Below are 26,984 nucleotides of genomic sequence, written 5' to 3' on the forward strand. Positions count from 1 at the left end.
GGAACACCCTCCCTCCTCACCTGATCTGGCCCCCAATGACTTCTTTCTTTACCTGAAGACAAAGGAAATATTGAAAGGAAGACATTTTGATGACATTCAGGACATCAAGGGTAATACAAAGACAGCTCTGATGGCCATTCCAGAAAAACAGTTCCAACATTGCTTTGAAGGGTGGACTAGGCACTGGCATCAGTGCATAGCTTCTCAAGGGCAGTATTTCAAAGGTGATCATAGTGATAGTCAGCAATGAGGTATGTAGCACTTTTTCTAGGATGAGTTCGTGAACTTACTTGTCTGACCTCGGATAACGGCTTGTTTTATTTGTCTCTAGTTGATCCTCGCTAAGAAACTGGTAATAATTTTTAACAGCATTCCTCTGTGCTCCTCACTGTTTGGTTCCTGGGGGTACCTGTGCAGGGGTGCTCACTTTTTACCTTCGGCTTTTATTACTTTTGCAGGTAGTTCTTAGCTTCTGAACATTAGCCTCCGGGATGGCTGGTTTCAGGCAGTTGTATCTCCAGACCTGGGGTACACAGTACCACTGTGGGACTGCATTATTTGGAGCTGTAATGGGGGAGAGGGAAGGAAAAGGTAGATTAAGCTTCTTTTGGCATGGGCCAAACTCTTGATTAAACTCTTTGGAGTGGGCTCTGCAAATAAATCCCCCATTGCACAGGTGGTTGTTGTCAGGATACTTCCTGTGTAACACCTTCAACTGTCCCCTCTTACTGATAATAGTTCACATATTATTGCTTAATCACCCAGTCAAGGCCCTCATCAGTGGGAGACTGCTCATCTTTCTCTTTATCTCTGCTGCCCACCATGCATCTTGTTCTTTGGTCACTGCCACATTCTTTACTTGCATACATTTCTTTTTCTTTTCAGCCTTTGTGTTCTTTCTTTAAAGAAAGAAGCACATAACCTTCCCCAATTTGACTGCCTGGTAGATATCTACTCATCAAGATCTGTGAATCAATCCCCAAATCCTGGGTGTAGGGAGTTCATTCCTTTCTTTCATTCTCACCTCATGTTGTGCACACTTCCTCTGCTACGTATTTCTCCTCTTGAGTTATAATAATATTTATTGTCTATTTCCTTCCCCATCTCCACGTGACCCCTCAGGATAGCATCTGATTCAGCCAGGTATTCACAATGCCCAGCTCACAGTCTGGCATGGAAGAGGTGCTCTACAAATGTCAGATGAATGTTGGGCAGGCAAGAGCTTCCAGCAATCCTAGTGAAACTCTTCCCTGGCCAGCAGGGGCAGAGATGCTCGTGGAACATAAACCTTGAATACAAGCCTGAGATTTTGTAATGAGGTTCTTAAAACTTCCACAAGATTTGGTTGCTGATTCCATGGTTGCCCAAGTAGTGACGTGCACACTTAGGTAATACCACATGGTCATGATGGTAGTTCTTTGACAAAAGACATCTGCTTTCCTCTGGTTGGAGCTCTCTTCCCCATGCTCACCCTAAACCAGCCACCTCCAATGATCTGAACTGCCTCCTTCATTGCACTGTATAATAATGGTCTTTTATTGAGTTTGTTTCTCCTACTAAACTATAAATCCATGAAGACAGGTTATATGTCAGATGTTCATCACTGTATTCTTAGTCTTACAGAATGCCTAGTGTGTAATCCATGCTAAGTAGTTTTTGAATGGATGAATGGATGAATGAATGAATGAATGAATAAATGAATGAATGAACGAACAAATAAATGAAGTGAGCTATCCTTGCTGGCTCAGCCAGGTATTTTTAAAATAAGGATAACTAAATATTACCCGATGAAGTTTCAACAGTGTAGACCCAGCTCCTTTGAAAGTTAGCGGAGTGAGGCAGGTGAACAAGATAAATTTGGCAACGCTTTAGCACCTTGTAAGAGAGAAGGCATTAGTCAGCGTAGTTTATTGTAGGAAACCCTGAAAAACTCTCCCTGCTGATTTTTATATACTTAAATGAGAGCTTTTCTTACAATGCTTTTAATGATTCATTTGTGCTGCATCACGTACCTTAGTTGGCAGGAATTTTTTTACTGTTACTCACCGGAATGTTTTCCCAAAGCAGCTTTTTAGAGTAACAAAATATCTTAGATGGTGTGATACTCACTCCTTCACTGCTCCACAGTGATATTGCTAGAAGGGGAAAGGTTTTCTATCACTACATCCCACAGAAGATGGTTTGCCTTTCGTTTGGCGACAATCATTTCAGACTGGAAGGTTATGTACAGGCAATTCAGAGAAATAATACAAATGGCTGATGCATATCAGAAAAATGTGCTCTTAGCATTTTTTTGCCTGATAGGTAAAAATTAAAAAGATTTGTGATAAACAGTATTATAAATATCGATACTATTGCAGCAAGATATGGGGAAATGGGCTCTCTCAGACCCTCTATGAAGGAGACCTATGATTGGTACAGGCTTTTTTATGGAGACCCAGTTTGAAATGATAACGATTCAAACTTTGATGTGCATATTCTTTCAGCCAGTAATTTCACTGATAAGAATCTATCCTATTGATACATCCACATAGGAAGGCTCCATATATGTATAAAAATATTTATTGTTGCAACATTTTTAAGGGTAGTAATATGACTTTGCGATTTAAATGGAAAAAGCTAAAGCCCTGTATACAGACAGGTTGGGCCAAAGATAAGAGCTTTGGAAGACCTGCTAAAGGAGTGTGACCTTTTGCTGGTGGGCTCTAGGGAGCCGTGAGGAGTATGGGGGAGCACAATCTGTAGAAGGAGGTGCCACCTTCTGGACAGCCTTGGCACCGTCTTATATCCAAAAGGAATATCACTGACATCCCCAAATCATTGAATGCAATGAAAATCTCAACGGAAACCTCCCAAATGTGCACCAAACAGAATTCCTCTTATAACACACAGCTACACTTCTTAAAATCCTTCCCTTTTATATTTTTCTCATCTCACATGACAGCAGCACGTGTACCTCCACCCTTCTCTCTTTCTCACACGCAACTCCCCCAAATTCTTCTAAATTCAGTGTACAATTGTGCTTAAAAATTCCAAACATGTGTGAGGTTTATTTTTCAACTTTGAAAATATTTATTTTTACTTTATATACATCTATATGGTTTTACATGATTATAAATATAATCACCATTTTTTTTTTTTAGTACAGTGATTTCTTTCTTTCCCTTGGTTTTTCCTTTGTTCTCTCTTGTTCAGAAGTCTGGGCATGGCTTAGCTGGACCCTCTGTTCAGTGTCTCACAGGCTGAAATCCAGGGTGTTTGGGGGCTGCTGTGTCATGCGAGGCTCGGGTCCCTTTCTATGCTCATATGGTTCATGTCCCATGGCTGTAGAACTCATGGTGACCAGCTTCTCCAAGGCCAGCAGGACAGAGGCTCTGCAGCTTCCACTCCCTGATCTCCAGGAAGGCCTAAGCCCTCTTTTAAAGAGTTCACATGATTAAGTGAGGTCATCTGGGATAATCTCTTTTTGATGAACTCAAAGTCAAACCTAATTACGTCTTCAAAAATTCCTTCACCATTTCCATATAACATTATCACAGGAGCAATATCCCTTCACCTTCACAGGTTCCACCCACACTCAATGGGGAGAGGATTATATATAAGCGTGAGGGTCACTAGGGAGTCATCTTAGATTTTTGCTTAACACACCCTCTGCCAACTTCACCCCTATATTAGTTTCCTATCATGGGTAACAAATTGCCACAAATGTAGTGGCTTAAAACACAATTGTTTTCTCTTACAGTTCTGGAGGCCAGAAGTCCAAAACGAGTCTTACAGGGTTAAAATCCGGGTGTAGACAGGATCCTTCTGGAAGCTGCAGAGGAGACTCTGTTCCTCGCCTTTTCCAGCTTTTGGTGGCTGCCAGCATTCCCTGGTTGTGACTGCATCACTCCAGTCCCTCCTTGCACCATCGCATTGCTCTCTTCTGTCTCTTTAATTACCTGCCTCCCTCTTATAAGGACCCTTGCGGTGCTTTGACATCCTTAATTTAATTATACCTGCAAAGTCCTTTTGGCCATATAAGGTAATAATTATATGTCTGAGGATTAAGACATGGTCATTTTTTGGTGGGGAGAGGGCCTATTATTCAGCCTGTTTACCGCCTTTCCCATCCTACTAGATAGTCCATGGTTCAATGTCTTAAGTTATCTTTAAATACTTTTCCATGATCAGTTAATTTCACACACACGTGCACATACTCACGTATTTATACACATATGTACCAGAAGACATTGGTCATTGATTAATGAAAATGCATTTGTGTTATGTACACTTTTCTGCGTTTTCCTTTTCTTACTCAACCGAACCTCATGGAAATCCCTCAGGTCATCTGATTTAGCTGTAATTTACTTTTTCAAATTTGCAGCATAACTTTGCATGGAATGAATAGTCTATCATTTATTCAACCATTCTTTTACTGACCATTATTCCTTTTGTTTCAAGTTTTAATTGTTTTTGTCTTTGTCATACACACAATCTGTAATAAATATCCTCCTACAGAGATATCCTTGTATCATCTTTATTGCCTGGGATGGGTTCCCAGGAGTAGAACTACTAAAACAAAGAATAATTGTATTTAGCATTTTAGTATATATTGCCAGATTAATTTTCCAAAAGTCCTAACAATTCACATTTTTGCCACTAATGATTCAGTATCCTTTCCGCTTTATCCCTGCCAACAAGTATTATTAATCTCTTTAATTGATGATAGTCTAATATGTTACTTTAATTTGAATTTCCATACTTACCAGTATATGGACATCTCTCCATATATTTCACATGTTTATAATTTGGATTTGCTCTTATGGGAACTTAACCTTTTCCCATTGTGTTCTTTGCTTATTTCTTGTCAATTTGTAAGAGCTCTGTGAATATTGTTGTACAAGCTAAGGTAATACAAATTGCAGCAAGAAACATCCAAATCTCAGTCGTTTAACAAACAGAGGTTAATTGGCAATGGGATGGAGTACTCGGCTTCATGCAGTCCTTCAGAAAACCAGGTTAATGAGGGCTGCTATCCTCAGCCGTGTCTTCCGAGGTCACCTCGGCTGTCAACATCCAGCTAGGACATAGGGGAAGATAGAAAGACTCATAGGTGGGAGGCCAGGCCTGGAGGAACGCTCTTGTTTTCACACACATCCCTTTGACTAGCACCTAGGCACTGGGCCATATCCTATAGGAAGACGAAGAAATGTAGTCTACCTGTAAGCCCATTGGAGTAGAGTGGAGAGTGATGAATGGATTACTGTGGGGGCACCAAGAAACCTTTGGGGGTGATGAACATGTTCTTTACCTTGGCCGTGGTGATGATTTCATGGGTGTTATATGGATAGTAAGACACATCAAATTGTATACTTTATACTTTATTTATTTATTTATTTGTTTGTTTGTTTGTTTTTGGCATTTGCTCAATTCACTCTTATTTTAAAATTTATTCTTCAGTTACAGTTGACATACAATATTATATTAGTTTCAGGTGTACAACATAGTGCTGAGACGTTTATAACTCTGACGAACTGATCAGCCCCATAAGTCTAATACCCATCTGATACTATATGTACTTATTACAATGTTATTGACTATATTCCCTATGCTGTACTTTACATCCCTGTGACTATTTTTATAACTGGCAATTTGTACTTCTTGGGATTTCTGGTCAAGATGGCAGAGTGGGTAAAAGCTGTGCTCACCTCCTCTCATGACCATATCAAAATTACAACTACACTACAGAACAACCATCCTTCAGAATAGCCTTAAGTAGCCGAACTGAAGCCCTACAACTAAGGACAAACAGAAGAAGCCACCTCAACACTGGTAGGAGGGATGGAGACGTGGAACAGGCTGGTCCCACACCTGCATGTGGCAGTTAAAAACTGACAAGCGGGATATCTCAGCTGTAGCGGGCCCCTCTGAAGAGTGAGGGGTCCCAGCCCTACACCAAGCTCCCCAGCCCGTTCTGGTGCTAGGGAGAGAAAACCAGTGGAGACTGTGGCTGAGTGAGACGAGGGTGCTGCACTCCCAGGCATTCCTCCAAGATGTGGAGGCAGCCTGGGTGTCCATCCATGGATGAATGGGTAAAGATGTGGTACATATATACAATGGAATATTACTCAGCCATAAAAAAGAATGAAATCTTGCCATCTGCAGCAACATGGACAGACCTTGAGGGTATTATGCTGAGTGGAATAAGTCAGACAAAGACAAATGCCATATGATTTCATTTATATGTGAAATCTAAAGAACAAAATAAATGAACAAACAAAAAAGAAAAAAAGCCTCATAGATACAGGGAACATTTTGAGGGTTGCCAGATGGGAGGGCAGTTGGGGGGGATGGATGAAAATGCTAAAGGAATTAAGAAGTACAAATTGGTAATTACACAATACTCATGGGGATGTAAAGTATTGCATAAGGAATATAGCCAATACTATTGTAATAACTGTATGGTGTCAGATGGGTAGTAGATTTATTGGGGTGATCACTTCGTAAGTTATATAAATGTCTAATCATAATGTTGTACAACTGAAACTAATTGTATGTCAAACAATATTGTATGCCAACTGTAATTGAAAAATAAAAAAAACTATTAAAAAAGTTTGTGCTTCTTAACCCCTTTCACCTTTTTCACCTATCCCCCAACCCTCCTCCCATCTGGCCACCACCACTTTGTTCTCTGTATCTGTGAGTTTCTTTCTGTTTTGTTTATTTAATTTTATTTTGCTTTTTAGATTCCACATAAAAATGAAATCATATGGTGTTTGTCTTTTGCTGTCTGACTTATTTCACTCAGCATATTGTACACTTCAATTAAGTGTGGTTTGTTTAACCTCAATAAAACTGTAAAAATATTATGTGGAAGGAAAGTATGTCCCTTGAGGAAAAGGAATCAGTTTTGTGAACAGCTAGCCAGTCTCTCTCATAGTTATATATATTTATGAATATTTTTCCAAATTTGCCACTTTTATATAGTCAAGTGGATCAATTGGGGTGGAGGAAAGAGTCTAGTTTATCAGGATTTGTCCAGAAGGCTTCCCGTGCTCCTAGATTGTACTTTCCATTTTCTAGATTTTTTTTTTGTTGCAAGATTTGTAAGATTCACATTGCATTCTTTATTTTTTTCTGGCTGGTTTAATCTATTTTCTGTTCAGTTCATTTTATTTTTTTGTGTTAATATGGAAATTCTACTGTTCTTTTATATCCTGTTAACAGACAAGGTACCTTCTGTACTCCTATGCTCATAGGAAGACATTTTCTCTATTGTCTGAAAACAAGCTAACAATTATTCTGACAGGATGAACTCTACAATAGTTCTGATGCACTTGTTTCTCCGCTCCCCTCTGTCTTTCCCAGAGGACATCTTGGCACTGCTGGCACTCATCCCTCCCCACTCCCCAGTGTCCCAGACTTGCTGACGTCATTCAATACTTTCAGTTACAATAATAAAATGACCTTTGCAGCATGCTGCTTCTGTCCCAAAAACCTGTTTTTTAACACTCACATTACACATCCCCAGGGAGTCTTTCGTTACTTTAATAGGCAATATTTATCAAATGCTTACTATGTGCTTGGCGTATAGTGTTATCTGTGTTATCTCTCTTAGTTTTTACAAATCGGTGAGACAGGTGCTATCATTGTTCTCATTTTACAGTTGAAAAAAAACAAGCATAGAAAAGAACAAGCTCACGCAGCCAGGAAGAGGTAGAGCCAAGGATTCAAACCCAAAGGGTCATCCCGAGTGTCGATGTCTGCGGTCCAGGCTCCAGCCACATGGGTACCGCCTGGGAACTTGTTTACAAAACAGAATCTCTGATCTGCATGTCAGACCTGCTGAATTGGAATCTGTATTGTAACAAGATCCTCAGGAGATGCACATTCCAGTTGAGAAACGCTGATCTTTGCCATAGTGAGGGCTTGTGGATTACAGGTATGGTCTGATGGCTGCCATGTCCATAAAACACCTTGCCCACCCAGTCAGGTGAATGAGAACTTGGTGTGATCAGATTCTTGGACGGCTGTTTTCCCTCTTAGCAGTAGTTGTCTATATGGCCAATGAGAAGTGCTATGAGAGTCTTACTCTTTTTCTTTTGTAGGTAACTTTTTTTTTCTGTTCTAGGGGCATATAAGATTGTTCTTTTTATTTCTAGAATTCAGAAATTTTAGCAAGCTATGCCTAAAGGTGTATGTTTGTTCATCACTCATTTCTGGAACTTGGTGAGCCCTTTCAGTTTTCAGATTCGAATTTTCATTCATTGCAGGGAAATGTTCTTCTAATTTGTTTAATTATTGCCTCTCCTCCATCAGTTCCTTTAGCTTCTTTGGAACACCTATTATTTGCTAGTTAGTACCCTTAATGTACCCTCCACATCTCTTACCTCTTCCCGAATGATTCCCCTCTCTTTCATTTTTGCTCTCTGTTTTGAGATAACTCTTCAATTTGATTTACCAGACTATTAGTAAATCTCCTTTGTCTATTGAATTTTTCAGGTGTGAAATCATGTTTTCAGCTCAATAAAGTGGGGTGTGTGTGTGTGTGTGTGTGTGTGTGTACGTGTGCGTGTATGCAATTACTTGCATCTCAAGTTCTCCTTCCTTGATCAACTTTCCACCTTTCTCTTCCCAAAGCTTGACTTTACTGGATGTATGTTCTGGTTGACCTGAGTGGTCTTCCTCTTTCTGATTGCTAGACCACATTAGAGGTGTGTTTGTTGCTCTTGTCCACTTCCTGAGGCTCATGTCTGCTGGAGTCGCCTTCAGGGCAGCATTCCTGCAGGTGGCAGAGGATGGAGCAGTCTCGCCTCGCCTCACCTCACCTCCCGTGAGGCTGCAGTGTAGAACAGCAGGCTGCCAGCCCCTCCGGAGTCACCTTGAGGATGCTTGCTTACTCCCCAGAATCTGTGGAGGATGCTTGCTTACTCCCCAGCATCTGTGGAGGATGCTTGCTTACTCCCCAGCCTCCGACGCACAGAGAATTCTCGGTTATTTCCTTTAGGTCCCTGGAACCACGGAGATATGGCACACTTAGTGGGACTGCGCTCATTGCCCCTGAGGGCCTCAAATGTCTGACGTCAAGGCTTTCACAGGATTCTCTGCTTTGCGCAAAGCTCCCAGGAATGGGGGCTGTGGGCAGACAGAACTCTCTAGTTGGCTTCCCCTGTCCACAGAGTATAAAATTCTCTTTGCTGGAACTTTTACAGAGTCTAGAGCTTCTTAAAACTCGGGAGAGAGGACAGATTGGAGTTAAAAGTGGAGAAGAAAGGAGCCATATCCTCTCTCCCTTCAGCTTCTCATAATTACCCCCTGTGCTCAGCATTGTTTCTATGGCCAAAATGCTCAAAGAACCTATCCAAAGGAGCATGACTAAATATATCGTAGCACATCCATATAGAGCATATAACATGCTGTAAGTCACTAAAAAGAATATGTTGAATGATGTTCACAATACATAGAACAAAGGGGGAAAGAAAGAAGCATCAGAACATGATGAATTCCGTGATCCTATTTCAGAAATATTACATGTATATATACACTAAAGCCTTTTGATTTCAAGTAATAAAAGCTAGTTTGGCTTAGCGTCAGCAAAAATTAAAATAAAATTGTTTTCTGGATGAGTCCTTGAGGTAACTGATGGCCTGGAGGCCCATGCTGAGTTCTTGCGATGCAGGAATGGGAAGGAGAAGAACCAGGGCGAGACCTCAGCCCCAGGACACAGGCCTCTTTAGCTCACTACCACTGTTTCAGCTCCCAACTCGCAGGCTCCCCGACACGCCACTGGACAGAGGAAATGTGATTGTCTTGGCTTAGGTCAGGTGCCCATTCTTGGATCAATCCACTCTGTGTGAGAAGGGTACAAAATATGGAGGATATTCCCAGACCCATTTTTCTATATTGAAGTCATTCTCAAAGAAAGAAATATTACTGGGAACGTAGCAGCCACACAAGAAGGACCACACAAGAAGTACAAAACATTTTCTAAACATACACACACCCACCCCCCCCACACACACACAGACACACACCTGAATACCCATCAAACTATTAATTCTAAAAGGTGGGAATGGATATATAGAACAAATGAGAGGGGCAGGATTTTTCTTTTTGCTTGAAATAATTTAATATTCTTAGAATTTTTACAATAAATATTGTTAGAGAGAGAGAGAGAGTGAGAGAGAGAGGGAAGCAAGTGGAGCCTCTCCATGTGACTTAGGCTTGTCACAGCATGAAGGCTGGTTTCCAAGAGATGGGAAGTGGCATCTGCTGTTCTTTCTAAAGCCTAGCTGTGCAAGTTTCAGAATGTCACTTCTACCCTATTCTGTAGGTTAAAGTCAGTGACAAAAAGCCCAGATTCAAGGTGGGGGCCACTAAGCTTCCTCTGATGTGAGGAGCACCAAAAGGGGGATTTGACAGTGACCTCACTGGAGGACCGGCTACCACACCAGCCCAAAGCAGGGAGACTGGGTAGTCCGTAAACACACCACATGGACGATGTCACAAGTTTGGTTCCTATTCGTGCGAAAAGTGTCTTGCGTCCTCTGCGTCCTAGAAAACATCCTCCACCTTCAGATTATTAGGTAGCCGTCAAATACTTCAAAACAAACCTTAAAACATTACTTTTCATTTACTTTCTTAATTGCACAGATTATAAACATTTTCAATGTAAGAGTTTTGAACAGAATGGAATGATGCTGAATGAAATGTGAAAGGTCCTGTTAGCATTCATTTCCTACTTATCCCATTGCTCAGGCCACAGTCTACCCCTGCCTCACAGAAAACAAATTCACAAATATTCTATTCGTCCCCGATTTCCACTGCACCCAAGTTCCCTTACTGTTAACATTCTACATTAGCGTGGCACGTTTGTTATAATTAATGAGCCAGTATGAATGTGGTTATTAAAGTCTGTAGTTTATTCTGACTTCCTTAGTTTAAATCTAAGGTTTTCTATTCTAGGAGCCCATCCAGGACGCTGCTTTACATTTAGTCCCTTGGTCTCCTCTAGGCTATGAAAATTTCTCATATTTTCCTTGCCTTTGATGATCTTGATAGCTTTGAGAAGTTCTGGTCAGGAATGTGGTAAGATGTTCTGTCCGGGGATTTGTCTGATGTTTTTCTCAGGATCATTATACTGGGTATAGGTTTGGGGGAGGAAAGCCACCGAAGGAAAGTGCCATTTTCCTTAAGTCCCATCAGGGGTGCACACTATAAACATGACGTATCATTGTTGAGGTTGACCTTTTGTGAGATAGTGCTTGTCAAGTTTCTCTGCGGCAAAGTTATTCTCCTCCTCTTACCACCTTCCCATGTGCTTTTAAGATGGAAGTCACTCTGCAGTGCCCACACTTAACCCTTTTGCCGCAACGGTCAGATATATCCAAACGAATATTTCCATCCACTGATTGCAGATGGAAACTTCCAGAAAGGAAGTTTAGGAAAGCAGATGTACATTTTTCTATATTTTTGTGTTTTTCAAGAATGAATAATTTTTATACCTAAAAACAATATCATTTATATACAAAGCAGCTCACACTGTTATTATTAAATGCATAGAATTGTCAAAATACCAACTTTTTGTTTATTGTACTTTTTTTGGGGGGAAAAAAGCTTGAAATCAATTAATGCAGTGAAAGAGTTAAGGAGAAGGCAGTTATGCTCTACCTCCTAGAGGGCAGTGTTTCATAAATTATTCTGCATAAGAGATTTGTCTCTTCTCTCCCATTTATTTGTGTGTTTATTTAATCATTTATTTATATCAGTATGGACTCATGGATATTTATTTTGCACTTTGGATTGTAATCCAATACTACTTTACTTATTTGCTGAAACAGTTCTAGCTTTGCCTATTGGGAGCTCTTTCAATTGGCATCTGTGCTCCTTTGACATACCCCCCAATAATGGTTTTATTTTGTTTCTTTGAGCACTTCCTTACTTTCTGGCACTTTAAGATGCTCCAGGCTCATCTTGCACGTTCCTGTTCCAGGCTGAAAATCACCCATTTCTCTAAGTAGTCCTGGTTCTTTGAATTGAGAATGGTGTTAGAAACAAAGATCTTTATGATATATGCTCTTTCTTAAAGTGTAAAAAAAATGCCCCAGCTAATTTGGTTCATCCCAGGCTGAGCCAACAACCTCTTGGTTAGCTGATCCTCAGCTACCTGGCTTCTTGCACATATACACTTTATAGGAGCTTCTCTGCTCCCTTTCTTCCCGTCAAAGTTCGATTTTTCAAATTTCCATTTGGAGAAAACTTCTTATTTTAGAAGTTTAGAAGGTTACCGAAGTGTAGTGAGTTAATGTGTAACTTTTGAGAAAACCTAAGGCATCTGGGAGAAACTTGGGCCTCACAGAAATCCATGTATATTTCCGGTCAAATATAGTATCGATTTGCTTCAGATTTCCTGTGGAGAGCAGCAGCACATTCATCCCACAGGGCTCCTGGGATTGCCTGGGGGCAGTAGGACCTCATTAACATAGCGATCCCTAGTACTTTTCGGCTTACACACCTAAACATGTTATGTTGAAGGTGAACCCGTTAAAACAAAAGCAAGCAGTAAAAGGCTTAAAGAGTAGTCCTTGAAACTAGGAGAGGTCTGATATTAGATCAGAAATGTACGTTTGGCCTATCCCACCCTGATGTCTGCCGAGGTGTCCAGTATAAGGAACATGGTGCAGAGGTCCTTATGGGACTTTTGTGAAACTACCACACACTTGTCATTCCTACGCCTACGTCGATCCCTATCACCTGCTCCTTTTGCTTTGATCAGGCAAACACTCTTTGCTCTCCTTCCATTCAGGCATGCCTTTCCGGCCACTTTCTCATTTTTCCACTAGTCCTTCTCTTATTATTAGTGTCCAGTTAGTAGAGCCATCTTGCTTACGATTTGCCTCACAGCCTCTCTCTTTTATTTTGATATGCCCTCAGTTTTTAATTCCTTCACGGAGCTTAAACCGATAAAATAGAATTAGGAAATATATTCCCAGCAAGAATCTCCCATATGTTTTCTTGATTCAAATTGTAAAAGAGAGAAACACAAGATGAAAATGGTATATCCTACCCTCGCTGGTTCTCTCTCTTTCTTTCTCTCTCTTTCTTTTGTTTTTTGGTTTTTGGTTTTTTTTGAGAGACAAAAAAGCACATATTTGAGATCAATAAGAATACCAGTTAGTATTCTTATTGAATACTAATATAGGCACAAGTGTTCCAATTAGGAGTAAAAGGCAATAGATATTTAGGAGAAAGGGAAGGGGAACAATTACATCAATAGAAGGAAGGCGTTTCTCTTGGTGTAGATAACCTAACATAATGACGTTAATTCTAAACAATGTTTTTAATTTTCAGGCCAGTAGTTGTGATATCTGCTTTCTTGTTGTCTCTGCCAACAGTACTTTGGGACACAATGTTGCCATGGGCCCAGTGCAAAGGTTATTTTGTTGTTTTAACATTCCAAGTTTTGAGACATAGGATGTGCAAGGCAGCTCCTCCGGCCTGGCAGCTCTCGCTTCCCCGGTTCCTCGCTCCCCCAGTTCTCTTTTCTTATCAGAATTTTAGCAGATAGAATCATATGCAAACAATAAAATAAATGAGCTTTGGCATCAGTAGAACTGTGTTTGAATCCTGACCCAACCATTGACTCGCTGTGTGATCTTGGGCAAAATATGTACCCCTCTGAAGCTAATTTTCTTATCCATAAAGTTGGAATAATAACATCCTATCTCACACAGTGGCTGTAAAGTTGATTATTTAAGTCATATGGTAAGTGCTAGTTCTTTTCCCCTTCTCCTTCCTGAAAATTCTGCAATGGAGAAAATTTCCCACAAGTTACCTAATCTTTGATACTACTCTTCAGTCTAGTATTTCTTTCTAGTCTGTTAGCAGGAGTCACAGAATATAAAAGGTTTCCATTTTATGGATGAGGAAACTGTGACCCACAGGGGTGCAGTGACTTGACTTCAAAGACTAGGATGTAATTCCAGAAGTCTTCTAATTCATTCATGGAATATCTATTGAAAAATCTATCATGTGTCACATGCCAGGCTAGGCAACAGGAATATAAAACTGGAACAGGTATAGAGTTCAGAATCTTCTTAGAGAGATTCTGAACACATTCAACAAACCTTAATATAATGTGATGAATGCTAATATTCCTCCTCTTGAAGAAATTTAAGAGCCCAGGGCTGCATCTGTACCAGAATGTGAATGTGAAAATCAATTGATTCCAATGAAAGAGGCTTCAGAATGCTTCAGGTTGAATCATGTGAGTGAAGTTACAATACAGATTTTTCCCTTCTCCTAAAGCCTCATTCAGTCATTCACTCACTCTTCTATCCAACAGACATTGATAGAAGACCCACTATGTGTGGCATCATGCAAGGAACCCAGGTTATAAAGATGAACACAGTAAGATTGCTGCCTCAAAACTCAAGAAATGAAATAAATGTAAGTTGACAGCTTTCTGGGCCTTTAATACGTATGTGTATGTTTTCCTGAAATCTTAGGAGTAATCTAAGCTTAAATGTGATGCTTTAAGGCAGGTACTTAAAGAAAGTACTGCAAGCAGAGCTTTATTACTTCAAATACAGTAAGTCCTCAATTAACACTGTTTATCGATAGGTTCTTGGAACTGTGGTGAAACTGCATGTAACAAAATGAATTCACCACAGGCTAACTAATATAAACAAGAGTTAAGTTCCTGTGATCTCATGAATGTCATAATAAAACAACATTGAATGAAAGAATGTTATTTGAGGACCTACTGTGTATATACCTTCAATATAGAGGAATCTTCTCCTCTGAAACATAGGAGGGAAAGATGATATTATCAGTTGGTCAAGATTCATATTTACTCTTTGGCTATCAGGAAGAAGCAGTCTGAATTGCCATGGTTGAGAATTGATTTCTAATGCATGTCAACATCCAGACTTTCAGATCTCAAATCTTTTCTGTGACCCTGAAATAGAAATGATAAACTTGACATGCATATGTGTTTTAGATACATTTGTTTTCATCAAGGCATACTAAGTCACCTAGTTCACCATTGTTAAAATACAATTGCAAAGTTATCAAATTAATGTTACAACGAAATCGATATCTATTAATGGGTTTTTCTTTTGTTTTTTCCTTGCATCTTCTAAATCATTTTCTCTTAAAAATAAGCCAACCTCCCAAATGCTAGGGTGTTCGTGTCAGCACATAATAGAATTGATGGACTAATCAATTTTTTTGCATTTTAGCATCATCTGCCAGACCTAGATAAACATTATTCATTCTTTTTTATTTGGAACCAGCTTCATGGAATTTTACTGAAGGGATGTGAGAACTATTTTATTTCTATAAATATCTTCTGGGAGTGGGTATAGCATGCAGGAGAGAAGTGTTGCTTTCAAAGACTTATAATGACCTCAATTATAATACTTTGAAGAAAGGAAGTCAAGAGAATAATAAGGGTTCTGTGGATGCCTTTCCTCCATGCCTTGTTAAGGTCTCTCTTCCCCAAAGACATTTCTAGTCTAGTATGGAGTCAGAAAGGGGAAGGGCCTATGTTCTTTTTAATAAATTTCTTTTGCAATCTCAAGAGATCTGCCATGGATGGTAAAACTGTCAAAACAATTTGTGATAGAAAAAAAAACCCTGAAAAACTCCTTTTTAGAGCATAATGTCTCCATTCAGAGTTCTGCAGACTAACCTGAAATCATCCATTCAAGTCGTGATGCCTCTCTACCATTAGAGAATATCACAGCACACTCGAAGCATGGATTTTAAACCACACAATTTTGAGTGAAGAACTAGTGTTTGTTAAAAATAATGTCTTGGCTAGGGAAGCTGGAGCACAGGAAAAATCTTTCTTAAGTAAATGCTCTAGGGAACGGCAAAAACTCGATTGCCTTGTGAAAAAGGTCTTTCCCTAAAGGTCAAATGCATTTTCACTATAAAGTGCGGCGTTATTTATATAGGGTGGTTCAAAAGTAGTGAGGCATGCCGCACCTCCTGGTTTCCCCTTTAATTTGTAAAGACAAAGTCACCTCTAAAACCCACACCTCTTCTTGAGGTTTGTATCTATGGGACAGATGATAAAACTGCTTTCAGATCAAACTCTATCAGTGATGTTAGTACTACAGAAATGGAGGCCTGACTTACTGGTACCTCTTAACACACTGTTCGTCTCAATGCACTATAATACTATATACTTCCTATTGTTCCTATTGTTAACAAAAGAGAAGGAAGAAAGAAAGAAAGAAAGAAAGAAAGAAAGAAAGAAAGAAAGAAAGAAAGAAAGAAAGAAAGAAAGAAAGAAAGAAAATAAAGATGCCATTATTCATATGGTAAAATACAAATTTTGATAAATTGTATTTTGATAAATACAAAATAATACAAATTTTGATAAATACAAATTACAATAAATACATACAAATTTGTATTTATCAAAATAAATACAAAATAAATACAAAAATAATAATAAATACAAAAATAATAATAAATACAAAAATAATAATAAATACAAAAATAATAATACATACAAAATAAATCAAAATAAATACAAATTTTGATAAATACAAAATTTGATAAATTCTCTTCTTGCATCTCTAACTCTCTTCCCTCTACCTTCCTATTATTGCAATTTCTGGCTCACATGCATTCCACTGAATCTCGGAATAGATCAGACAACATTTCTGTGAATACAGGAAAAGGAAATACTTCACTGGGATGTGGGCACTATGCTCACGGTTAGTGTAATTCTTCCATTCCTATTAGAGTAACAGAATAAGCGTTAAAGTAGGATCAAGTTGGCATCCTCCTGTGCCAGTTAACAGTTTTTGGAAAGACCCATGCCTTACCCGACAAGGTCTCCTACTCTGATTACTTATAAAACCCATCTTTGAACGTAAACTGCTGCCACAAATCTGATGGTCTTATGCTTTGATTTTTTGGCCCCCAAACCAATAACATGGGTTTTCTTTCTCCTCATACTGAACTACCTCATCATGCATCATAGCAAGCCACTGTGCTATGCTTGCTACTGTGCTGTCGAGATGTGAGCAGGCAGCTTCCATCCCTGCATTGTGTTCTCAGAGCCCTCTCACCTCTGAAACAGTGAACGGAGAGCCGTGACTTGGTAGCTCTCTATTCCTCTCAAATGATCACGTTATAGTGGAATTCAGGACACCAGCCTGCCTGCTCTGTGCCAGGAGTTCACGTGAGGCCCTCTGAGAACTTTCCCGCCCCAGCCTGGGCCTCCCAGCCCCATTCCTATCGCCTCAGCCTGGAGCCCTGACTGAGCCTCTCTTCTGTCTCTTTACCCTCAAAGCCACAGCTCTGCTGACTCCTTCCAGAGGGACTAGCATCTTTTCATCCTCCAGAGATGTGAATTCTGTGGGAAGAATAACCTGCCTAGGTTGTAACTAGATTTGAGTACCTCCAACCACTGGGAATGGCCGATACCAATTCTTTCGGAAACTTTGGGGCCAGCTAAATCCTCCTTTCCACATACCCCTGTAACACTTGCTCACCACTCAGGTGTAATTTCTTCTGGTCATCTCTCTTCTGTCCATCCTGCTCTGGGCTTTTCCCTTGAACTTCTTCCCTGCCTCCCTCTGCTGTTCCATAGTTCATAAAATCCTTTACATCCTAAGCTGCTTCCCTAAAGACTATCCCAGGTTCACTCTAACGGATGCTATGTGCCCGCCAGGCTGCAGCCACTTAGTGGAGGTTACCCTGCCCATCCTCCCCCACCCCAAAGCCTGCACACCTTTCATGTCCACCCTCAGGGAAGCCGGGCCCAAACTGTGCCTTTCAGCTTCTTGCCATTCACCCCCTGGCCCCATTTTACCACCTTCCCCAGCCATCTTATCACTGTCCCTCTTGCTGAAGGAATTTGCACCAAGACAGTTCCACTCCTCAGCCTCCACTCAATCTGGGTGGCTCTGCATCCAAATGGATGACGGTCTAACACTCTGATCTCTGTCACCAAGTCTTCTGGTTGATCACCAACCCTACTTCCTAGTCTTCTTGGGCATTCATGTCCCAGCATCCTTGGCACACGGGCCATGGGACTGAGCTCTAGCCCATGCAGTGTGGGCACAAGCCATACAGCAGTTCCCCTTATCCATGGGGGATGTGTTCCCAGCCCCCCAGTGGATGCCTAAAACCACAGATAGTACTGAACCCTATATATACTACGTTTCTCCTATACACACATATCTATGGTAAAGTTTAATTTATTAGGCACAGTAAGAGATTAACAACAATAACTAATCATAGAAGAGAACAATTATAACAATATGCGTTATACTGTAATAAAAATTATGTGAATGTGGTCTCTCTCTCCCTCTCTCTGTCTCTGTCTCTCTCTCTTTCCCTCTCTCATAACTAATCTGATAATCTAGATGGCTACAAAGTGACTGACAGATAGGTAGGGTAAACATGGCCAAAGGGATGATTTATATTCCAAGTGGGGTAGCGAGAGATTTCATTATCCTACTCAGAACAGCACACAATTTAAAACTTAGGAATTGCTTATTTCTGGAATTTTCTGTTTAATATTTTTGGACCATAATTGACCATGGGTCATCGAAACCATGGAAAGTGAAACCTCAGAAAAGGTGGACAACTGTATATGCCACTTTCTGGTTTGGGCCGCAAAAACCTTTCACACATGCTAGCCACGCCTTTGCTAACTAGAGTGGAGAACCTCAGCATGGCCGTGGGGCCCCCTTGTAGACGATGTCAGAGGCACACAGAGAAAGGAGTGTGGGTGGGTTCTTGGCTCACAACTTGGAGCAGAGCTGTCCAGTGAGGAACACCTGCATCAGCCTAGTATGTGAGTGAAAGGAAAAAAACAAAAACCTTTTGCTGCGTTCCGCTACTGAGATTTTGGAGTTGATTTGTTCCAGCAGCTCGCCATTGCCTTAACTAATATCCTTCACTCAAATAACCTTGGTGACTTCACTGTAGCTACCCACCCACACAGTCACAAACCATAATTTTCCCTCTCCACCTCAACCACTTTCTTACCTATAACTTCAACGCCTTCTATATTTTTCGTCCACTAAACTCATCTGGAAAATCCTCTCCCCTGTTTGAATCCAGTTACCCACCTTTTTTGCCTTTCTACCCAGAGGGTTGGTGCTGATGAAGAAGTCACCCCGAGCCAACTGTTTCATGCTCACTGAGCAAAGCTCAGTGCCACCAGAGTGCTGCCACGTTTTGTTCGTCACCTCTTCTGTGCTCTGCTCTCCTCAGACCTCTGACTCTGGGCCCAACTCACCCCCAGCAGTGTGCCAACAAGCTCACACAGCCTCTGCTTCCATCTTTCCTCCCCGTCACCACCACCTCAGTGGATGTGCTGAAATCACCTTCCATCTCAGCCCAGTCCCTTCACTGATCTTCTTTCCTCTCCCCTCCAGCCTTCCAGACACCTTATGTTTTACAGTATTCTTCTGCAGCTACGAATATTTCTTCTTTATATGTTCCCCCCGTTAGCATTGAGCACGCTCTCCCACCCTCATTCTCACCATTCCACCTTGTATCCTGCACGCCTGCTCCTTCCCTTCATGGATAAACTTCCTGAGAGAGTGCACTCCCTGACCCCCTCCCCCTCCTCTGCAAGCTCGTATCTGCCTTCATTGTATCAGTGAAACTGTTCTCATTTTGAGATGGCCAATGAAATACTTGTTAAGTCCAGTGGACAGTGTTCAGTTCTTATCAAATTTGATCCCCTGGTGGCACACAGTGCTGGCCATTGAAACATTTCCCCCCCCTTGGTTTCCATGACTTCTTACTCTTCTGGTTTTCATTTTATCTCTCTGGCTATCTCTTCTCCATCTTATGTCTCCATGTGTTATTTTCTTTCTTTAAATGTTCTTCAGCGTTCTTTTTGCCTTAGGCATTGTCATGTCTCTCTATGTCCACACTCCCGGCGCCATCTTATCCATCGCCATATCTTCATGGATTCCTTTATCTGATGGTTCCCAAGTGAAAATATCCATCCTAGATTCTTCTCCTGAGCTAGGGATTTAGTTTTCACTCGGGCTGCTACAACAAAAATACTACGGACTGGGCAGGGTACAGACAGCAAACAATTATTTCTCACTGTCCTGGAGGCTGGAAGTCCAAGATCAAGCAAGGCTCCAGCAGACTCTGGTGAAAAGCCCCTTCCTGGTTCACCGAGAGCAGTCTCCTTGCTGTAGCCTCACTTGGTGGGAGGGGTGAGAGTCTCTCGGGCCTCTTTTGTGAGCGCAGGAGTCCCATCCATGAGGGACTGCCGTCCTGGTCTAATCACTTCCATCACACTGGGGATTCGGTTTCAACATATGAATTTGGGGGGGGGACACAAACACTCAGTGTTTAGTAGGAGTCATACATATAGATTCATACTGAACATCTGTCTTTACATAGATATACCTATAGCATTTTAGTCTCAAATTTTCCAAGGCTAAACTAATGATCAACCCTTTCCACACCCCAAAACGTTTCTTCGGCTGCTCTTTCTATCCCAGCAAAAGGCCTTTTCATCCACTCAGGAGCCTAAGCCCAGAAATTCAGGAGTCAACCTTGGCTTTTCTCTCTCCCTCAACCCCACACCAATTCGTTCTTAGGTCCTGTAGATTCTCCTCTTAAATTCCTGTCAAGTCTGTTCAGCTATTTCAACTCCCACTGCCACTGGGGAGTCTGAGTCAGTATGTGTTTTGTCCTGAGTAGCCCATCTGCTTCCTGACGCATCTCAGGGCTCTAATTCCCCCCTTACTGATCCATTATCCACATAGGTGGTGTGATCCCTGGCTCTCAGGCAGACATCATTACCTCCTATCCTACTTAAGACACAATGCTGACTTCTTCCTTCCTTTAGGATCACAGTCAGTGCCTAGACTCTACCTCAGACTTACAGAAGTGGAGTCCACCAGAAAAGTTCATAAAATTGTTCATGGTAGCACTCACCTGGGGCGCTTGCTAAATTTTCAGCTTCTTGGATCCTTTGCCTGGAGAATCTAGTCCAGTGAACTTGAGATGGGCTCCGAAAAGGGGTGTTTTGACAAGTCTCCATGTGGGCTTATCATCAGGAGCATTGGGAAAACATCACTCGGGCCTGTGGGCTGCATGAAAGCGGGAGTCATTCCTATCTCTTTCGTATTTATACTCATTACACTCAGGCTCTCGTGCGATGCCTGCGTATGTTGACAGAAAGACAAGAGGAAGAGAGAGGGAATGACATATGAAATGAACATAGCTTCTGTAGTGTAGTCAATGTGCGGAGTTTGTGGTACAGCATCCTGAGAGTTCAGTAAATATAATGTAACACAAAAGGGTAATCCATCCCCACGTGCACAGGTATCCCAAACATGTTGCTAGCAGAGAATCTGATCAAGGTGCTCATGCTTAGAACACAACTGAAGACAGCCATAGCCAGTGCTTCTCAAATCTGCGGACGATGGGGAGCCCTTTGAAAAGTGAAAACTTTCTGATGGACCCCTGGGTTGATCTCCATTGTGTTTATGATAATGTTTCTTGAATGTGTATAAAGTGATACATAAATACCTTACACTTATAGAGCTTATATTATTATGAATCGAAACAAACAAGTACATGAAATACAAACAAAATTGAAAAACCAATAAAATTCAAGTTGACAGCACAGTTTGAAGTGGTGGCTAAAACGCAGTTGCTTCTCCCCATATCCTCCTGCCGGCTGCAGAGCAGCCTTGGTATTTGGCCTGCCTCCTCTGTCTTGTGTATGATTAAGTTCTTCTGCCACTCTCACTTACAAGATGGCCATCCAGATGAAATAACATGTGCTCATATTCCATTTTTTTAGATTGTCATTGAAAGGAAAACACACATGAAAAAAGTTTCATAGAGCAATAGCGGATTCCGGAGAATGCAGCGTGGCTTCCTCTGAGTAACACTGCAACGGATGGGCTGATTGGCTAACTTGCCCAAGTGCTGATTATTAGCTCTCATGTTCCCTCGCTGAATAGGAAGCTGCTAGACAACTTGGGTTATCTTCTGTTCCCAGGACCTAGAACAGTACGTGTCATCAGTTACTGTTCTAGTTGAATGACTTGATTCTAGAATAGGAGTATCCAAAGTGTGAGGAAGGAAGGCTGTGCAGGAGACTCGCCCCCAGGCCTGGTGTACTGTGCATGCCTGGCTCACCAGCTTCCACTCTCCCTTCAGGTCCCATGCCTGTGACTATACCAGGTATCGTTCCAAGAGTGCCCTGGCTTTCCCCAGGGGCTTTGCTGCAAGAAGGAGCAGACGTGCCGGGCAGCTCAGCCTCCTCAAATCTTGAGTTCTCAGTCAGGTTAACAAATTGGCAGTCTGGCCTGTGGGGTGTGTGTGTATAAGTCCCCTGAGAGTTTTGACAATGTCAGTCTAACCCTGAAGGCTTCACCGCCTCTGGAACTGTAACTGCCTGCTATGGCAGAATAAGCGAGGTAATATGCGCGAGGTGTCCATTATGCCTAAAATAATCTCAGTGGGATATGGAGCAATCAGACGCTGCACGCAGCCTATGCTAAAACGTCCTTTGGGCGAGGGATGGGGGGAGGTGGGACAGGATTGAATTTATACCAATGTGTTACATAAATTTTAAGTCATCTTTAATGGATTTTTAAGGCATTAGTTTGTTTTTGTTTAGTATACATGGTGTGGTTGTTTTGTTTTCCCTGGGGGGGGGGGGCAGAGAGGACAGAGAAGTACTTTAGCAGCCCTGGTTCCTCACATGAAGTTTAGTGGCTGCGGCCTCTGCCTACTTTCCACTGGTCCTTCGGAGTTGGAAATAATTTCCCGAAGGGTCTGGAACACATTTAAGGACCCTGGCAAAAATACTCATTGAATCATAATGTTTATGTAGCTCCTGACATCAAAAAACATCAACAGCAATGTCATTTTTGTGTCCTCCGTCTCTTGGAACTATTAGGGATTATATGTAAAAATAAAGAACAAAGAATGGCCCCAACCCAATTTGAGTGGTTAATAACCATATTTTTTCCCCTGAGCATTCTGACCCTGTAATATTTATAGCACCCTGAAGTATCTAACTCTCCATGGGTCACAGGAATGTTACTGTTTCAAACTGTTGCTGAAGTAATTTCTAAGACACCTTCCAAAATTTTAAGGAGCCCTTCAAAATGCATGCTGGGCTCACGTTTCGCTTCTTTTTCTTTCTTTCTTTTTTGCACAAAAGCACAGATCTGCTTAAAACATCACACACATTCTGGCCAAGTCATTTCGAGCCCTTGTCATTATATTTCAGAGCAAACTAGAACTCAGAGAGGATTAGTTTCATTCTCCTAGGAGAGCAGGGACTCCCATCTTTGGTGGTTCCCACCCTGCGGCTTTATGCAAAGTGTTTGCCAGATAAGTTATCGGATATTCATTCTTGTTTTTATTATTTGACTGGCAACCCGTGCTTTGAAGTCAAATGAGTGAGGGTGAATGACAGAAGCCTGTATGCACATTGACACACACACACACATACACACACACACACACACACACACACACACACACGGAAAAGTAATCCCACTTCTCTTGGGTTCACAGTGGTTGAATTTCCCCAAACTGGTGTTCCCAGCCACATCTAAATGCCATATGGTAAGATACACCTGTTTTCGTGGCTGATGAGAACTGCTAGGAGATTATGGCTACCATTTACTTCAGGGTGCCTACACCCATATAAAGACCATTCTATAGGCAACGGAGCACATTTAGTATCCTATATATAGGAAGTTGAATGGAGATAACGAAAGGTGAAGAGCCTTTGAGAATTCACCAACATTATTAGTTCCTGAAACTCATCACTATCTTTGAGGCATGAAGCCATATTGGATAATGCCAATAAGACCCACATTTCTTTTGTGATTTCACTGACCCAGGGAATCAACATGTGATCATAGGAAACACATATGTGGTCAAATAACTAACACACACCATAATAATGACTCCAAAAGATTGGGTACAAGGTGCTATGGGAGGAGAGTAGACAGAGGAGTGAATGGTGTGAGTAGAGAGGCAGGAAGTGGAAAGTGATAAGCACCCGTTTAACATTAGTTTCATGATTACATTCCCCAAATTGACTTTCATAACCCCGTAGCAATCTTGTGGTTACTTATAAAAACAAACAAACAAACAAACAAAACATTTGTTTCATGAAATGTATGTTACAGTGAGGTAACATCCTAGCTGGGCTTTACAGGATGACTAGGAGTTGGCTGGGCAGAAAACAGGAGAAAGATCACTCAGAAGGGAGAAAGTGGTTAGAGAAAAGCCCACCTCAATGTAATACTTACATTATTACAAGTATTAATAATTTGTAATTAATCTCCAGATTAAATGTCAGAGTCATAGAGGTGGAAAGAGCTTAGATATTACCTAACCCATCCTCTGATTTTACATGGGGACCAGAAAGGATGAAGAGAATGCTCAACTTTTGAGGATCTGGGATTCCAAACTCTCAGGCTGAAAAGTGGTAAATAAGGGGCAAGAATCAAGCATTTACTCTGCTTTTACTCTATAAACCATACCTCAGGCTTATCTATCAACCATTGCAATATATAGGTCTTGGTTAGATACTAATTTGAACAAAGTATGAGAAAAAAGTTCAAGGCAATTTGACTCTGACTCTAATATTTGATGGTATTAAAGAGTTATTAACTTTTAGGAGTGGTACTGACATTTGGTTATATTTACAAGAAAGAGCCTCATCTTTTTCAGATACATACTAAAATATTTAAAGATGAAATGACATATCTAGTATTTGCTTTGAATAATCCAGTGTGGGACAGGAAGAGGAAATTTAAATGAAACAGGTTGGGCATGAGTTGATAACTACTGAAGCTAAGTCCACAGGCATTTATCAAACAATTTTCTCTACTTTTGCATACGTTTAAACTTTTCCATTATAAAAAGTTAAACAAACAAAAGCCTGCCTGACTAGTCAGTTCGTCTCATCTTATTCCTAGGGATTTTGCCTCTCAAATTTACTGCCACTCAGATTTATATTTACAGGTAGAGTAGTTGGAGTTTGACCATTTTTATCTGCTTAAAGAATAATGACGATATAATAGCTAACACTAAGGGTGTATGTGGACTTCAGCATGCTCTGAATGCTTTACCTTCCTTATGTTTTTTTTTCTTATATTTTGTATCAACTCCTTTAATCCTCACAACCCTATGCAGTAATTCATTATTACTATCATCCCCATTTCACAGATGAGAAAAATGAGAGACAGGTTAGTAATTCACCCCAGGCCTCAAGGTGAAAAATGGCTAGCAAATGTTTAGTTAAGAGTCTGTGCACTTAAGCAGTATGCAATGTGCTTCTCACACACATTGCATACTGGTTAAGGTACCTGTGGAGGAAAAAACCTATTGGTTTTAGTCACATGTTGTATCACTCATCTATTGCTGTGTAACAAACCACTCCAAAACCTAGTGGCTTAAAACAACAACTATCTATTGCATCTCACAGTTCTGTCGGTCGTCTGGGGATTTCTGGGTTTCACCTAGACTAGTCACGAGGCTGCATTCAGCTGGAGGGTCTGCTGGTTCTGTTCTCTATGGCGGAAGCTAAACATCCCAGGGAGTTAAGAGCTCAACGAGAGAAAGGAAACCTTGGGAACTGCATTTTGTGCTTCCTAAAACATTAATTTTATCAATGTTTACATGAAACAGATAAACATAAAAAAGATAATTATTTCTAAAAAGTTTATAATAAACCTGTAGCCCCTCAAGCCCCTTTCCCCCCAGCCATCCAGCACCCTGGAGGCAACTACTTTCAACTCTTCTAGCTGTGTCTTGCGGTCCACTCAGTTTCTAACTCATTCACTTACACTCTCTCTTGCCTGTCTACCATCCTGTAATATAATCATATCTCTGTTTTTTAATTAAAGCCCCCTGCAGTTTTTATTTGTATCGTTAGATCTTGACCCAAGTATTGCACTAAGATTACACTTAACATTAACTACTTTTCCCCCTTGAAATTTAGAAGTTATCTCATTTTTCAATTATTTGAGCTCTTAAAAAAATAGTTGAGGTCTTCCTACACACTGTAATCATTTTATAAAGTAGCCCTTAGTAACTTTTCTACATGGTCAAATCTGTCATAAAATTTATCATTTCTCCTGCCTTATTTCACTTTTTTCTTTTTTTAATTGAAGAGATTCTTCCGGAATCCCTCCATTCTCCAGGTTTCACTGATTTCTCTTTAGGTCCATTGCCCAGCTGTAGAGCTGGGCTTCCTTCGCCAGCATCTTAGGAATTTTCTTTCCTTCTTTGTTGCATTTCCTGTACCTGGATCTTCCTGCCTAGTTTATTTCCTTATTGCACAGAGGTGCGTATATGTGGGTGGGTGAGGTGGAGTGGACATATACTCCAATAACACTCTGCAAAAGGGAGAACAAGAGATTTTTGGGTTTTGAAACTCTGTAAGTCTAACAATATCTTTATTCTATCCTTATATGTGATTGATAATCTGGACGCAGAATTCTAGGTGAGAAATGCTTTTGCTCTTCTCTTTGTAAACGTCTCCTCTTGCTGTTGAGAGGACCAGCAATGCACTGATGCCTGATCTTTGAGTGTGGGTTATTTTTTCCAGAATCTTTCCTTTGTTCTGGTTTTCTGAAATTTCACAATAATGTGCATTAGGATAAGCCTTTTATCATACATTGTGCTGGGAACATGGGTGACGCTCTTTTGGTCCTTAAGTCTAGAAAAGTTGTACTCTTCTTTTAATAACACTTCCCCTCTTCCTTTTTTCCTTCTCTCCCTTTCCGGAACGCCTATTATTCACATATTTGATGTTTTATAATGATCTTTTAATGCTCTTATCTTCACTTTCCTATTGCACCTCTCAATTTAGCCATTTTCTGGGAGATTTCCTACACTTCATCTTTCAAGCCATATATTAACTTTTTCATTTTGATTAACATTTTTAATTTGTAAGACGTTCTTGTTTTCTAATTACTCTTTTACAGCATACTCTTCTTATTTTAAGG

The 26,984-nt window shown here is 40.8% G+C and overlaps 1 long non-coding RNA gene across 2 annotated transcripts in view; it reads left to right on the plus strand.

Moving 5' to 3' along the window:
• LOC308504283 overlaps window positions 1–26,984 on the plus strand; it is a 124,377-nt gene that overhangs the window by 62,565 nt on the left and 34,828 nt on the right. For both annotated transcript variants that reach the window (XR_013994339.1, XR_013994340.1), the window contains exon 2: window positions 14,327–14,430. This is a non-coding gene — a long non-coding RNA (uncharacterized lncRNA). The remainder of the gene's footprint in view (window positions 1–14,326; window positions 14,431–26,984) is intronic.

Source organism: Rhinolophus hipposideros, assembly GCF_964194185.1.
Source record: "Rhinolophus hipposideros genome assembly, chromosome: 2".
Taxonomy (NCBI): Eukaryota; Metazoa; Chordata; class Mammalia; order Chiroptera; family Rhinolophidae; genus Rhinolophus; species Rhinolophus hipposideros.